The following is a 12,426-nucleotide window of genomic DNA, read 5'->3' on the forward strand; positions in this document are numbered from 1 at the left end:
AAAGGCCGAGGGATGCATAGCCTCACTATCTCTGAACTTCGTGAATGCGCCATCAAGAAATTCACCTATCAAATAAACAAAAAATTGCAAGGTTGCCCTGAGTTTCGAACCTAAGGCCCCAAGCTCCAAAGGTGTCTTACCCACTGGGGTAAAGAAAATACCCAGGCTTGCTGGACGTGAGTATCTCTCAACCTTATTAATTTGCTAAGGATGGATAGACGCATAAAATAAAGGAAAAAAATCGAGGCTGTGCCGAGTTTTTAACCCATGGTGCCACACTCCTATGCCGTCGAGTGTATCAGCCACTGTACTAAAAGAGCACACTTGCAGAAATTAGGCTGACCTTTTTTTTGTGTGAAGATATTTTACCGTGCGACTTACTTTTCCGCCATGGATTTATGGTTCAGTAGGTTAGCCCAATGACCGAATTCCTAGCTTGAATATTCTCCATGCCCCTCTCCTTCGTTTATATTTCTCTCTCTCTCCGGCATTAACAAAAGAATAAGAGTACGTAGACGAAGTTGTTCTAGTTGAAGGAAAATTCATCCTTGTTCCCGGACCAGAATGAATTTTTCTTCAACTAGAAGATCCTTTCTCCGAAAAATCTTTGCGGATTACCTGTGGGTTCATGCTATGAATGTGAGGCTCTTATTTCTCCATTTTATAAGCTTTCGCTACCTTGCGGGATTCCGCAGAACTCACTCACTGTAACAGGGCTCACCGATAACTGTACCGATTAAGAAAGTAGCATGCACCCTTGGGTAGCTTCATAGCGCACTGTTCCACGTGAACATTTTGCCACAAATTTTCAACTTCCCAAGCCATCGCTAAATAGAATGCTTCAAATCGCGGTCATGTGTTACCTGTGTGATGAGTACCCAGAATTAGGTTCATCAGAACCCTCTTCCTTTTTTCTGTCACAGAATTTCTCGTAGCGGAGCTCACTAAAACAAATTACCCTCCAACGGTATACACAAGGGTACAAGAATAACGACAACAACAAACATGTCATAATCATTCAAATATATGTATTTTGAGTACAAGAATGCAAATAACTTTAATACAATAGATAATCGAACAATAACATCGCTACATCATGTAATAACCTTGATCTTGACAACAAATATTCGCAAATTCGATTCTTCACTTTACGAGCAGACTTGCCGTGGGTTTTCTTCTATACACTATGAATATCATTGCGCTATTTCTTTTGTTATAAAACCGTCGCAACGGACAACTTGTGGCAAGCGCAGAACCATCGCTCAATTTAATATCTCCCTTTGCTTGTGGAATTCTATGTCGCGAACACGGCTGCGACGACTAGACTTATCGTGATATAACATGATGCGTCTACAGAATCGTACCTCTATCACTTCCCACTGCGTGTCAGCCAAAGCCCGCATCAGGTCACGTGCCTTTGAGGTCTCACAGTATGGACATCGGCTGACCCTTTGCAAAAGAGCTGCCACAGAAACGAGGTAAATCAGACACTTGTTTAGCCTGTTTTACGAGCACTGTACAAGCAGCTTCTAACGTGCTCCAGTCCGATTGCAAGTCATCTCTATACCACTGTCAGCGCAGTGCTTCATCACAGTGCTTCTTAGTTAATCATTTTCGGAGGCCTGCGATTCCAAATGTGAGCGTTTACGCGTTCAGGGAGTGCGCAGCAGCTGTATAGAGTTTATCTTAACAATGCTTTCGAAGAGGATGCACTACAATGTACAACTTCAATCTGTGGACAGGGAAATAGTGGTGCACAACCGACATCGCTGTATAGTAGCGGAACTCGTTGTTAGAACATGAAGCGTAAATAATAAAACTATCGCTGTAAGACAAGCACGCCACGTGGTTTACCGCGAACCGCGCTGGAAGAGATACAGTTCCTTGAAACTTTTCCTGCTGGGCTTGGTCTTTACCGAAGCGTGACTTGTAGTTATGTGCCGTAATGTACACACACTTCGGAGTGAATACAGACTGCGATGTCTTCGCATGAGTGTCCATATATGCTGTATACTCTTCTGTTCGACGCCAGAAACAGTTCGCGAGAGGTCCGCGCGAACAGGAGTGCGAACGGGTGTTTCAAGGCAAGGGCCACGGCATGCCACTGAAGTCTACCGGTCCACAAGTCCAGCGTCTACACAAGTCCAACGTCCAGCGTCCAGCAAGCTCATGATGAGCATCATGCATGGCCACCTAGTCGTTTCCTTCGCTGTTGACTTCCAGCAGTCAGGATGTCCAGACACACGAAGCTGTTCACCAGGTCCAGATCTAGGTTGAAGAAGCAGAACGAAGGCAAGATCTCTTATACTGAGGTAAATATATGCAAGTGTATCACAGTCTTATTTGAGCGAGAAATTGTTGATACACTTGTGTCACGTGATTGCTATTGAATATTTCTTTTGCTGTTAGAATCGTTCGTGACCCTTTAACAAACTTGTTGGGTTCCAGGATGTCAGTAACGAGTCGTTCAAAACAATAAGAATTAGAAGAAAACTGTCACCTCTCTGTTGGAAGCGAAACAAGTAGCCACCGTGAGTGCTGTAGACGATGATGATATTACACTCAGTGTAAAGAGTCTTTGTTCGACTTTTTTTTCAGTCATTACTACTAATAATAACACTTCTTAGGGTTTGCCGTCCCGAAACCACCATATGAATATGAGAGACACCGTAGTGATGGGGTCAAGACATTTCGACCAGCTGGGGTTCTTTAATTAACGTGAACCCAAATCTAAGCCCGCGGGCCTCAAGCATTCCCGTCTCCATCGAAAATGCGGCCGGCGCCGCCAGGATTTGATCCCACGACCTGCGAGTCAGCAGCCGAGTTCCTTAGCCATTCGACCACCATGGCGGGTTTGTTTAGCCATTACCGTAGGTCTACTCAAGGCTTAATTATACTCGGCATGTGACCATGTTTGTAAATAATACAACATTAAAGTGTGATGGCTTAATTGTGGCAGTCGCCACACGTTCTCTTTCTGGTGTCATGGTGCACTTCACCGATACTGAAAATCTAGTCATGCCGGACGGCGCGTACTAATTTCAGTCGCTTTACAATATTAACAACTGATCACAACACCGCATCACAAACTGGCTTCGTTGCGACACAGTTTGAAAACCATGCAGGATTGGGCGAACGTTGCATGTAGGGTGCTGTCTTAAAATTTGATGACGAAGAAATTAAAAGCACTTGTAGTATTTAATCTACTGCCCTCCAAAAATAAAAAAAAACCTAATTTGGGTAGCCCGGACCGAAGGTTGAGAACACTTCGAATGAATATTCACTCAATAGGGTGCGCTCTTATTTCGTTCTCTACCTGAGACAAAAATAATGCGCTTGACCAATCACTGCAGGCGATTGAATAGCTTTATACATTGGTTTAAGACTTCAGCAGAATAAAAGGTCATTGAACACTTCTAAGCAGCCTTAACTTATTTTGGACTACAATTCGCCAGCATATATTATGAAATGGAGGTGTGCTCAGCAAAAGATCTAAATGTGATTGTACTCTCCGCCTGCTCCATAACGTATCATTCCAAGCAGTAAACTTTCGTGGTATGTTCAAACTCCAGGACACATCTTTTCAGAAAATTGCAGTTACTTTGCGCCAACTATTTTACAAACTGTGTCATAAAGTTTTTTGGAGAGTTCTGACATTGAATTATCAACACGCCCAGCATTAAAATGCATTTGAAGCAGTTAGAGCGTTCTTCAAGAAGCATTTTGTCCACTGAGGCTCAATGCTCTAATGTAATCATGTGGCATAAATTTCGAGATTAAAAGTTAATACTGTTTTTCTTCGTCGACGCAGCTGACCGGAATGTTTTTCTTTAGATACTGATATACCAGAAGCTGATCTATTGAAAAGAGTTTGGTTTGTATGCGAAACAGGAAATTGTATACCATTGGCAGGCCTCTGTCATCGAACCGGATGGCTTCTGCACTGGTGAAGTATACGGTATGATGGGAGCCTGTCTAGTCCGGACAAAGGCGTGAGAAATTTATTAGGAAAGGATTTTTCTACAGCTACATGGCAGCCATGTTCACAAATTCGCTGGAACGTCTTAATTGCTTTTGAAACGACGTAAAAATTCGCCATGTTCAATTCGCCGTCTTGTCAACTTCGATTGACTCACATGGCAGCTACAATCTCTCTGATTGGTTGAAAATGTGACAGTTTTACAAGATTTGATGGGTCAGATTTGATGGCCCACAGAATAGCATATATAAAAAAAGAACCTACGCCTGGAAAAAAAAGAAGCGTCCGTGCAATATGGTCACTTATGACACTCGCCAGAAACACCTGTAATAACTCTACGACGTTTGGCCACACCTAATGTTTCATTATTCACATTTGAGTCACTGTCTTATACAGCTGCAGGCTATTTTTGTTCTCAGTGGCAAGCGTTTGCATGCAATCAAGGAAAGAAATCACTACATGTTAGTCGACAGCGTCATACTTTTTACGCTCTTTCACAGATTACATGCCGACGGAGCTAACTTTTCATTTAGCACTTACCAGACTCTGCCATAGCCTGATTGGCTGGCAACGCGGACTTTTCCGCCATAACACTTGTTTAACTATACTATACTATACTATACTATACTATACTATACTATACTATACTATACTATACTATACACTAAGGTATACTGTACTGCATCAATACTGCCTTTGCTACAAAGTTTCACTTAGAAAGCTTGTAGTTGACGAGAGTACTTCGAATGGAGTACCACCTTTAACTTTTGTGTAGTGCCACCGCTGCATATGCGTGAGCCCATTGACTGACAATCCTTCTTTTCTCTCTTTTTCTCTTCTCTTTCCTCTCTCTCTCATCTTTATGTCCCCCTTCCCATTCCCCCAGCGTAGGGTAGCAAACCGGGCATGTGCCTGGTTAACCTCCCTGCCTTCTCTCTTGTTGTTCATCTCCCCCTCTCCCCTACTCAAAAGCGCTTGTGCTTCAACTAGCTAGCAAACACCAATTGAAGTTCTGAGCGAGTTACATTAGAATTAGCAGTATAGTACAACCACCTGATACGGGACCGTTCTTGGGAAGCAAGTCCCCGACTTTCGTGCAGTGCTCCGCTGCCTAAACTTTCAATATAGCTGACTTGTTTATAGTATCCCGGTCATCTAGGTGCATGAACGTATAGATTGGGTTGCCATCAAAGGAAATTGTGTGCAGTATATGTCACTCGTTAGTAACTTACTGCTTTGTGGTCCTGCTCTCAAAAAATATTTAGCAATGACTTTACGGCTCCTAGCCAACACCCCCTCGAAATACATCTATGTCACTCAGTGGCCATGACACGGAAAAGAACAGCAACACTATTAGCTTAAGTCAGACCATCCTCTCACCATGCTGAGTCAAATGAATGATGAAATTGTGCCGCCTCGATCGGCTATCGGCAAATCATGAACCATCATGTTGGCGCAGTTGCAGCTTTTTCGTCTTATTTCCGCCGCGCCATTTTCATAATAACGCAAAAACTTGCCATCTTCCTGAGCGGAGAGACGTGGTATCTAGGCACTCCAAGAAGTGTAATAAGATCATCCACAAATTTTAATAAATGTGTTTGGAACCTTGGGCTAGTCTTTGCCATACCGATTTCGGGCGGCCAGGAGAGCTAAAAGTTGAAGGTGGCCAGACAGACGTAGATAGATAGATAGATAGATAGATAGATAGATAGATAGATAGATAGATAGATAGATAGATAGATAGATAGATAGATAGATAGATAGATAGATAGATAGATAGATAGATAGATAGATAGATAGATAGATAGATAGATAGGCAGACGGACAAGCAGACAGGCAGGCAGGTAGGCAGGCAGGCAGGCAGGCAGGCAGGCAGGCGGCAGACAGACAGACAGACAGACAGACAGACAGACAGACAGACAGACAGACAGACAGACAGACAGGCAGGCAGGCGGCAGACAGACAAATAGATAGATAGATAGATAGATAGATAGATAGATAGATAGATAGATAGATAGATAGATAGATAGATAGATAGATAGATAGATAGGCAGACGGACAGGCAGACAGGCAGGTAGGCAGGCAGGCAGGCAGGCAGGCAGGCAGGCAGGCAGACAGACACAGACAGACACAGACAGACAGACAGACAGACAGACAGACAGACAGACAGACAGACAGACAGACAGACAGACAGACAGACAGACAGACAGACAGACAGACAGACAGGCAGGCAGGCAGACAGGCAGGCAGGCAGACAGGCAGGCAGACAGGCAGGCAGGCAGACAGACAGACAGACAGACAGACAGACAGACAGACAGATAGATAGATAGATAGATAGATAGATAGATAGATAGATAGATAGATAGATAGATAGATAGATAGATAGATAGATAGATAGATAGATAGATAGATAGATAGATAGATAGATAGATAGATAGATAGATAGACAGACAGACAGACAGACAGACAGACAGACAGACAGACAGACAGACAGACAGACAGACAGACAGACAGACAGACAGACAGACAGACAGACAGACAGACAGACAGATAGATAGATAGATAGATAGATAGATAGATAGATAGATAGATAGATAGATAGATAGATAGATAGATAGATAGATAAGCAGACGGATAGGCAGACGGATAGGCAGACAGACAGGCAGACAGACAGGCAGACAGACAGGCAGGCAGGCAGGCAGGCGACAGACAGACAGACAGACAGACAGACAGACAGACAGACAGACAGACAGACAGATAGACAGACAGATAGACAGACAGATAGATAGATAGATAGATAGATAGATAGATAGATAGATAGATAGATAGATAGATAGATAGATAGATAGATAGATAGATAGATAGATAGATAGATAGATAGATAGATAGGCAGACGGACAGGCAGACAGACAGACAGACAGGCAGGTAGGCAAGCAGGCAGGCGGCAGGCAGGTGGCAGGCAGGCAGGCAGGCAGGCAGGCAGGCAGGCAGGCAGACTCACAGTCGCCGTCATTTCTTAGTGAACTACGGCGACTGTGAGTGGTATTTTCTGCAACCAATACTCGAGAGAATCTTCGACTGGGAGATTGTTTGCAGTTATACGAGGGTGGCGTTATCTATGGAAAAGCTTGATTGGTACTCACTTCTTGTCTATGAAAAGAAATTTTCCGTCGGCCACGTGCCTTAAGACGAACCCTACCGCCTCGGCATAGAGTTCGGTTCCCTTCGCGTGGCTGCTGGCCCGATCTGAGTGCACCCTGCCCCACAGCCACAAGGTAGCTCAGGTTGCACCTGGAAAATAACGTGCAAAGGTTATTTCATGGCACCCCGAATAAGAGACCCCTGAGGTGGCAACGTATAGTGTAAATATCCAACAGAAAAAGTTCCTGTACAGAAGGTTCAAAGGAAATCAAAGTACTGAGATCTAGTTACACGTTAACAAACCATCACGGGAGAAATGTGACGCATTGCAGGCCCTATACTCTCGCCAAATACCCACAAACTGTGCCTCGTACTCAAATTGCAGATTCGGAACTTACAGGCAAATACAATAAATTTACACTGCGCAGAGCTAAGCAACGCTCTTTTAAGTTCAATGTGAAATGCTGCAAGTAAGCTTAATTTTATTTCTTCGCTGTGGGAAGCAAAAGTCGCAGGTGCAGTCTGCGATGGTCATGGCATGGTGTCCTCGACCTTCTAATGAACAGATTTGTTTCCGAAAGTTAACAGGTGGTTTGTTAGGAGATGTCCGTAATTACTTTCAACTTATCTGCCAAAGACTAGCCCAAGTGAAACTCCTAAATACTGGTGAAGTATAATACGTGAAAAGAGACACTGAGCAGGAGAGATTATACCGGCCAGATCTGGAACACCACCACCATCAGCGCTTCTGACTTATTTGTGTGCAATTCTGGCTAGTGCGATTTATTGATCTTTCTAGCCCGTTCTCTGAAAAATTCTCCAGACAGCGTGATGAACAGGCCCAGCTTAGTTCCACATGATGTCGCCTCTTTCTCGCTGCGCATACTTGCCCGAAATATCTTTCTAAACTTTCTGGAGTGCGATGTCATCCATACCTGCCGTCCCCCCACCCTTGTATGGTAAATTGTTGGAGTGTAAGAGGAGAGCACGTGCAACGTGTCTTCTTGCAGGCGGCATCTTCACTATGTACATAGTTACGTATCAAGTCTGACAGCTTACAACAACAAGAAAAGAAAGATGATGTACTCACAATGTTTGCTATGGCGTGAACTGATGACTAAGACAAGTTGAGAAACAAGTACGAGCGCTGCTATACCAACTAGCCCACGCCACCACCCTTCTAAGCTATAATGCGCTTGCGATAGTCTTCGTACCCTTCGCTGTTGTCCGCTGGGGCGTTTTCGGGCAAACTGAGCTTGGCCGGTGCCCACGACTTGAGACAGCCGCTGCAGTGGATGACCGGCGGTCGAAGCTGTGCGACTTTCGGCGTCGCTGGCCTCCCGTCGTGGTGTCGGCCTCCTCCTTGAAGTTCGCCTGCGTCTTGCATTTCATCCGACGGAAGAAGGGGCGACGAGTACCGAGACACAGCCTGCTCTGCCGCTGCGGGAATTCCCCTTTCAGCGGCAGCGTCCTGCGTGAACCAGGGCAAATGGGTCACGTCTCATGACGAATACATAGGGTCACACGTCGGCAGATTCTCTGCAGCTCACTCGAACTCACTCTTGAAACATATCTGACCCTCTGTACTCACTCGGAGCCAGGCTCACCAACACTTTCTTGAGCATGGCTCACTCGGACTCGGACTCACGGCTCGATCTGAGTCTTAGTGAGTCCACTCACGAGTACGTTCACCGACCTGTGCATACGGCAGAAGACTACATTTACGTTGAAAAAGGACAACGTTGTTTTACACATCTATAAAAGACCTTGAAAAATTGAGAGCACAGGGTGTCTGACTTGAAGGCTGTATGGCAAGTCCGCTGGCCGAAACATCGGCACGAGCGACCCTCTGTGTTCACCAACTTTTCTTCACTTCAATCTTCACTCTTCCCCTGAACTTCTGCTTTTTTTTTGAAATTTCCAGAGTTCAGGCTTTCGCAACTATAAGATAATTAGAAACTGGATTTTCACAATACATAAATAATAGTGTGGGAGGAACAATTTTTGATTTTGGCACTGTTGATTTCTCAGTCCTGTGTGTAGTGGCATGAGAATAACAAGGTCACGGGACCCCGAATTCACACATTCGCTTTCTGGCATATGGCTCTATGTTGCTGCACGGCGTTAACTTAGTTGGTACCGGTACAAAAAGGGAAGGTTATCAGTAAAAAGTAGTGTCAACTAGACGCGCGCGTGAAATAGTCCTCGATACCTTGTTTTTCTAGCTGTTAACTGTTGTTCGCAGTATAGATCTCATGAGTTACCTTAAGGTGATCGATAAATGTGTTGAATTACGTCATTATCTAATCGCAAACCTTCTGCCTAATCTCATTTTCTTCTTTGTGTGCATGACGCTGCGAGTCAGAATTTTTTATTGAGTACTGCCGTTACAACGAGGCGCAGCATAGTTAAGGAAACTAGCTCGTACTTTTTGCATTGATGAGTATTTCCTTCAGACACAGGTCCGACGAAGAGAGTTGCTTTTTGACTTTGGCGATGTCCCTGGGGTGCGGAATCTCAAACCAGCTTTGTACGAGAGAATCTCCCAGAGGACACCGAAAAGACCGACGAAAAATGAACCTTGACGGTGGTGAATGCATAAATCAACATAACACATCATAATGCGCAATACAAACTTTGCCTTACAACGACGGAGAGGTTTCGTTACAGTTAAGTGACATAAAATTGTATGTGTATGAGAGTGTTTTTCTTCTCAGTTCCGGTCATCTGTGAGGACTTGCTCGTTTACCTGTCTTTACAGCACAGTAACGTCTGCTACGGTATAGTGAAACGATACTCATACTCCCCACACACGCACGCGCACATACCCCATCAATGTAACCTTGATTAGCTCCATTTCGGGGAAAAGCCAAAATCTTTCAGTACTTGAAGTGGCTTGTGTTAGCGTGGTACATATGAAAAAACGAAAAGACGACATAGACGTCAAAAAAGGTAGGCGCTAAGCGAAAACTCGTTGCCGGTAATGAAACCCTCTGGTCACACTAGCTATAGCTTATGAACTTCGATTTTTCACGATAAGCATTCGCAAAGAGTGAATGTTCCGCCACGTGGTTATCATCTGATAAACACTTCTGTGGCTCTTGCTGCAAGAGCTTATCCGTGTGGGATTATAAAAGGATGTGCGACGTGCCCCAAACAATGTCAGATAAAGATAGCCTCAGTGTAGCTGCAGTAAATACGACGAGAGATTATTGCTGTCTTGATCGCAAGTTAAAATAAGCTTTGTAGGTAATTTCGAACTTGACTTGCACGGCGTGTAACTCAAGTGTAACTCAACTGGCGTGTAACGGAGTGTAACTCAACCTTCGTGCAACTTGAATTGCACGAAGGTTATTTAAGGCAATAAACTTTCAGAATTCAAGTTACGCTATCACTTACCTGTAAGACAACGTTTTTGATGTCCTCGTCCGACAACCATGGGGGCTTGTAGTACCCTTCCGTGTACGAATTTATGGAACCTGCATGATTGAAGACAAATAAATGCAAGAGCTGAATACGACCACCCACCATAAACACCAATAATGCTCTTAGGCATTAATGATCCACGAATGAATGGAAGGAATGGATTGGCAGACTGATATTGATAATGCGAGCAGGCGCTGCGAAGTATCGCAGGACGAGTCCATGGCATCGTTTTTTGTGCAATTATTAGTCATTAACAGCGCAGTAAATGTTCATCTAAGTTTCTGTAAAGCACGCGCATTCGAAGGAACATTGTACGTCGACCCCTGTGATCGTGACGAGCATGCACCACGTATGGTCTTGATGTGCTGCACGACCATGTCCAACTAGTACGGCCACTTGTCCAGCTTCTGGGACATGGCCTTGCACAAGGGCACCAGGGAGGCCATCTCGCTAATATACATGTTCATCTTGTCCTGGCGGCACTTCTCGATCTCACTGTAGTTCTGCCTGCAAATCCAACTTTAGCCATGAGTCCGTTGCCTGAACGTTTAGCGGAACACATATATAGAGCGACACTTTTACCGCGGTAACGCCTTTATGATGCATATCTTTTATCGCGCTTTGGCATCAAAAAAAAAAAAATAATAAAGGCTACACTTACTTTGAAATGTGTATAAAACGCAGGCACACATTCTTTGATAATGAACACCAAAAGTAATCGAACTTCGGTAACTCGCAAAAAAATACCATTTGGGCCCGTACATTTCTTGTTAAGCGCATACCATAGCGTATCAGCGATGCTGCATAGCGATGCTGCTATGAAGTAGACACTCGTCGAAATGTCGGCTCCCGAGAGCCACCGTGTTCAAGGACTTTTCAGCTCTCTGAGCGTCCATCTTCCCCTGAACTTCTGCCTTATTTAGAGAGAATAGAACGAACGTACGGGAGACCTCATGAAAGTGGCAAAGAAAGCTCCCCATTTATGAAAAAAACTCACCAGCATCTCCATTGTTTTGTCATTGCGAATAATGCAGTAGCTGTAAATATCGTACCTTTGAAACGTAAGCGCTTTTTGCAGGAGCTTCCAGACTTAGAAGCTGTTCCGGACTGGCGAGGAGGACTCCTCTGTCCGTAACGCTTGGATGTTCATGGTGCGGGGGCGAGGTCATCTCCACCTCGATGACGCCGGTGGCACGGCAACCCAGCGTTGCTCGGGTGGCCAGCGAGCACTGGTGGCCACGGCGCTCAGCTGGTAGCCTCGTCGCTGGACGTGCTCGGCTGTCCGGGGCATGGCATCAGGGCTGCTGGAGGGCACCCAACTTGGTCACTCAGGGTATACCAGCAACAATCGGAGACCTTTTACTTATTCTGCTGCCGCGGTACGTGCGAATGTAGACAAGAAACCAGGTCACCGCCGAGGCCTGCAGCCTCTGGTGGAAGAAAATAGTCCCTAAAGAGGCCCTGCAACTCTTTGCCCAGTAGCTTAGTTAAATGAGTTCATCGCCTCACGAATAAAATGCCTAAAAAACTTTCTTTTTAATGCGTCAAGTGTGAGCGCAGAAGCAGGGATTTGTCGCTCGCTCTGGGCACTTTGTTTTCAAAAAGCGCGTTGAAAGCTACGCCAGAGGAGGAGAAGGGGATGACAAGCAGACCAGAAGTTACGTCTGTTCGTGAGCGCACGCCACAACCTTGAGCAACAATACGGAAAGGCGGGCTGGTTTCGGCATTAAACCTCGAGCCCCCCCCCCCCCCCCCTTTTTTTTATTACTATGCATGGCTTACCTTCAGGGGCTTACCTTAGGTCACTTATCGTGGCCAAAGCGGAATATGCATCAACGTTCGCCTTCGGCAACACGAATGCTCATTATCAGAGTCAAAAC

General features: G+C 45.0%; 1 long non-coding RNA gene and 1 pseudogene across 1 annotated transcript; both read right to left on the bottom strand.

Moving 5' to 3' along the window:
* Window positions 1–1,008: 1,008 nt before the first annotated feature.
* On the bottom strand, window positions 1,009–7,254 carry LOC142814612 (uncharacterized). The gene is made up of 2 exons (XR_012894977.1): window positions 7,123–7,254; window positions 1,009–2,268 (listed from the first exon to the last, which is right to left on the bottom strand). It is a non-coding gene; the product is annotated as an uncharacterized LOC142814612 (long non-coding RNA).
* Window positions 7,255–8,300: 1,046 nt separating this feature from the next.
* On the bottom strand, window positions 8,301–11,837 carry LOC142814416 (aryl hydrocarbon receptor nuclear translocator 2-like; annotated as a pseudogene).
* Window positions 11,838–12,426: the final 589 nt, after the last annotated feature.

The sequence above is a fragment of the Rhipicephalus microplus genome, chromosome 4 (assembly GCF_043290135.1).
Source record: "Rhipicephalus microplus isolate Deutch F79 chromosome 4, USDA_Rmic, whole genome shotgun sequence".
NCBI lineage: Eukaryota > Metazoa > Arthropoda > Arachnida > Ixodida > Ixodidae > Rhipicephalus > Rhipicephalus microplus.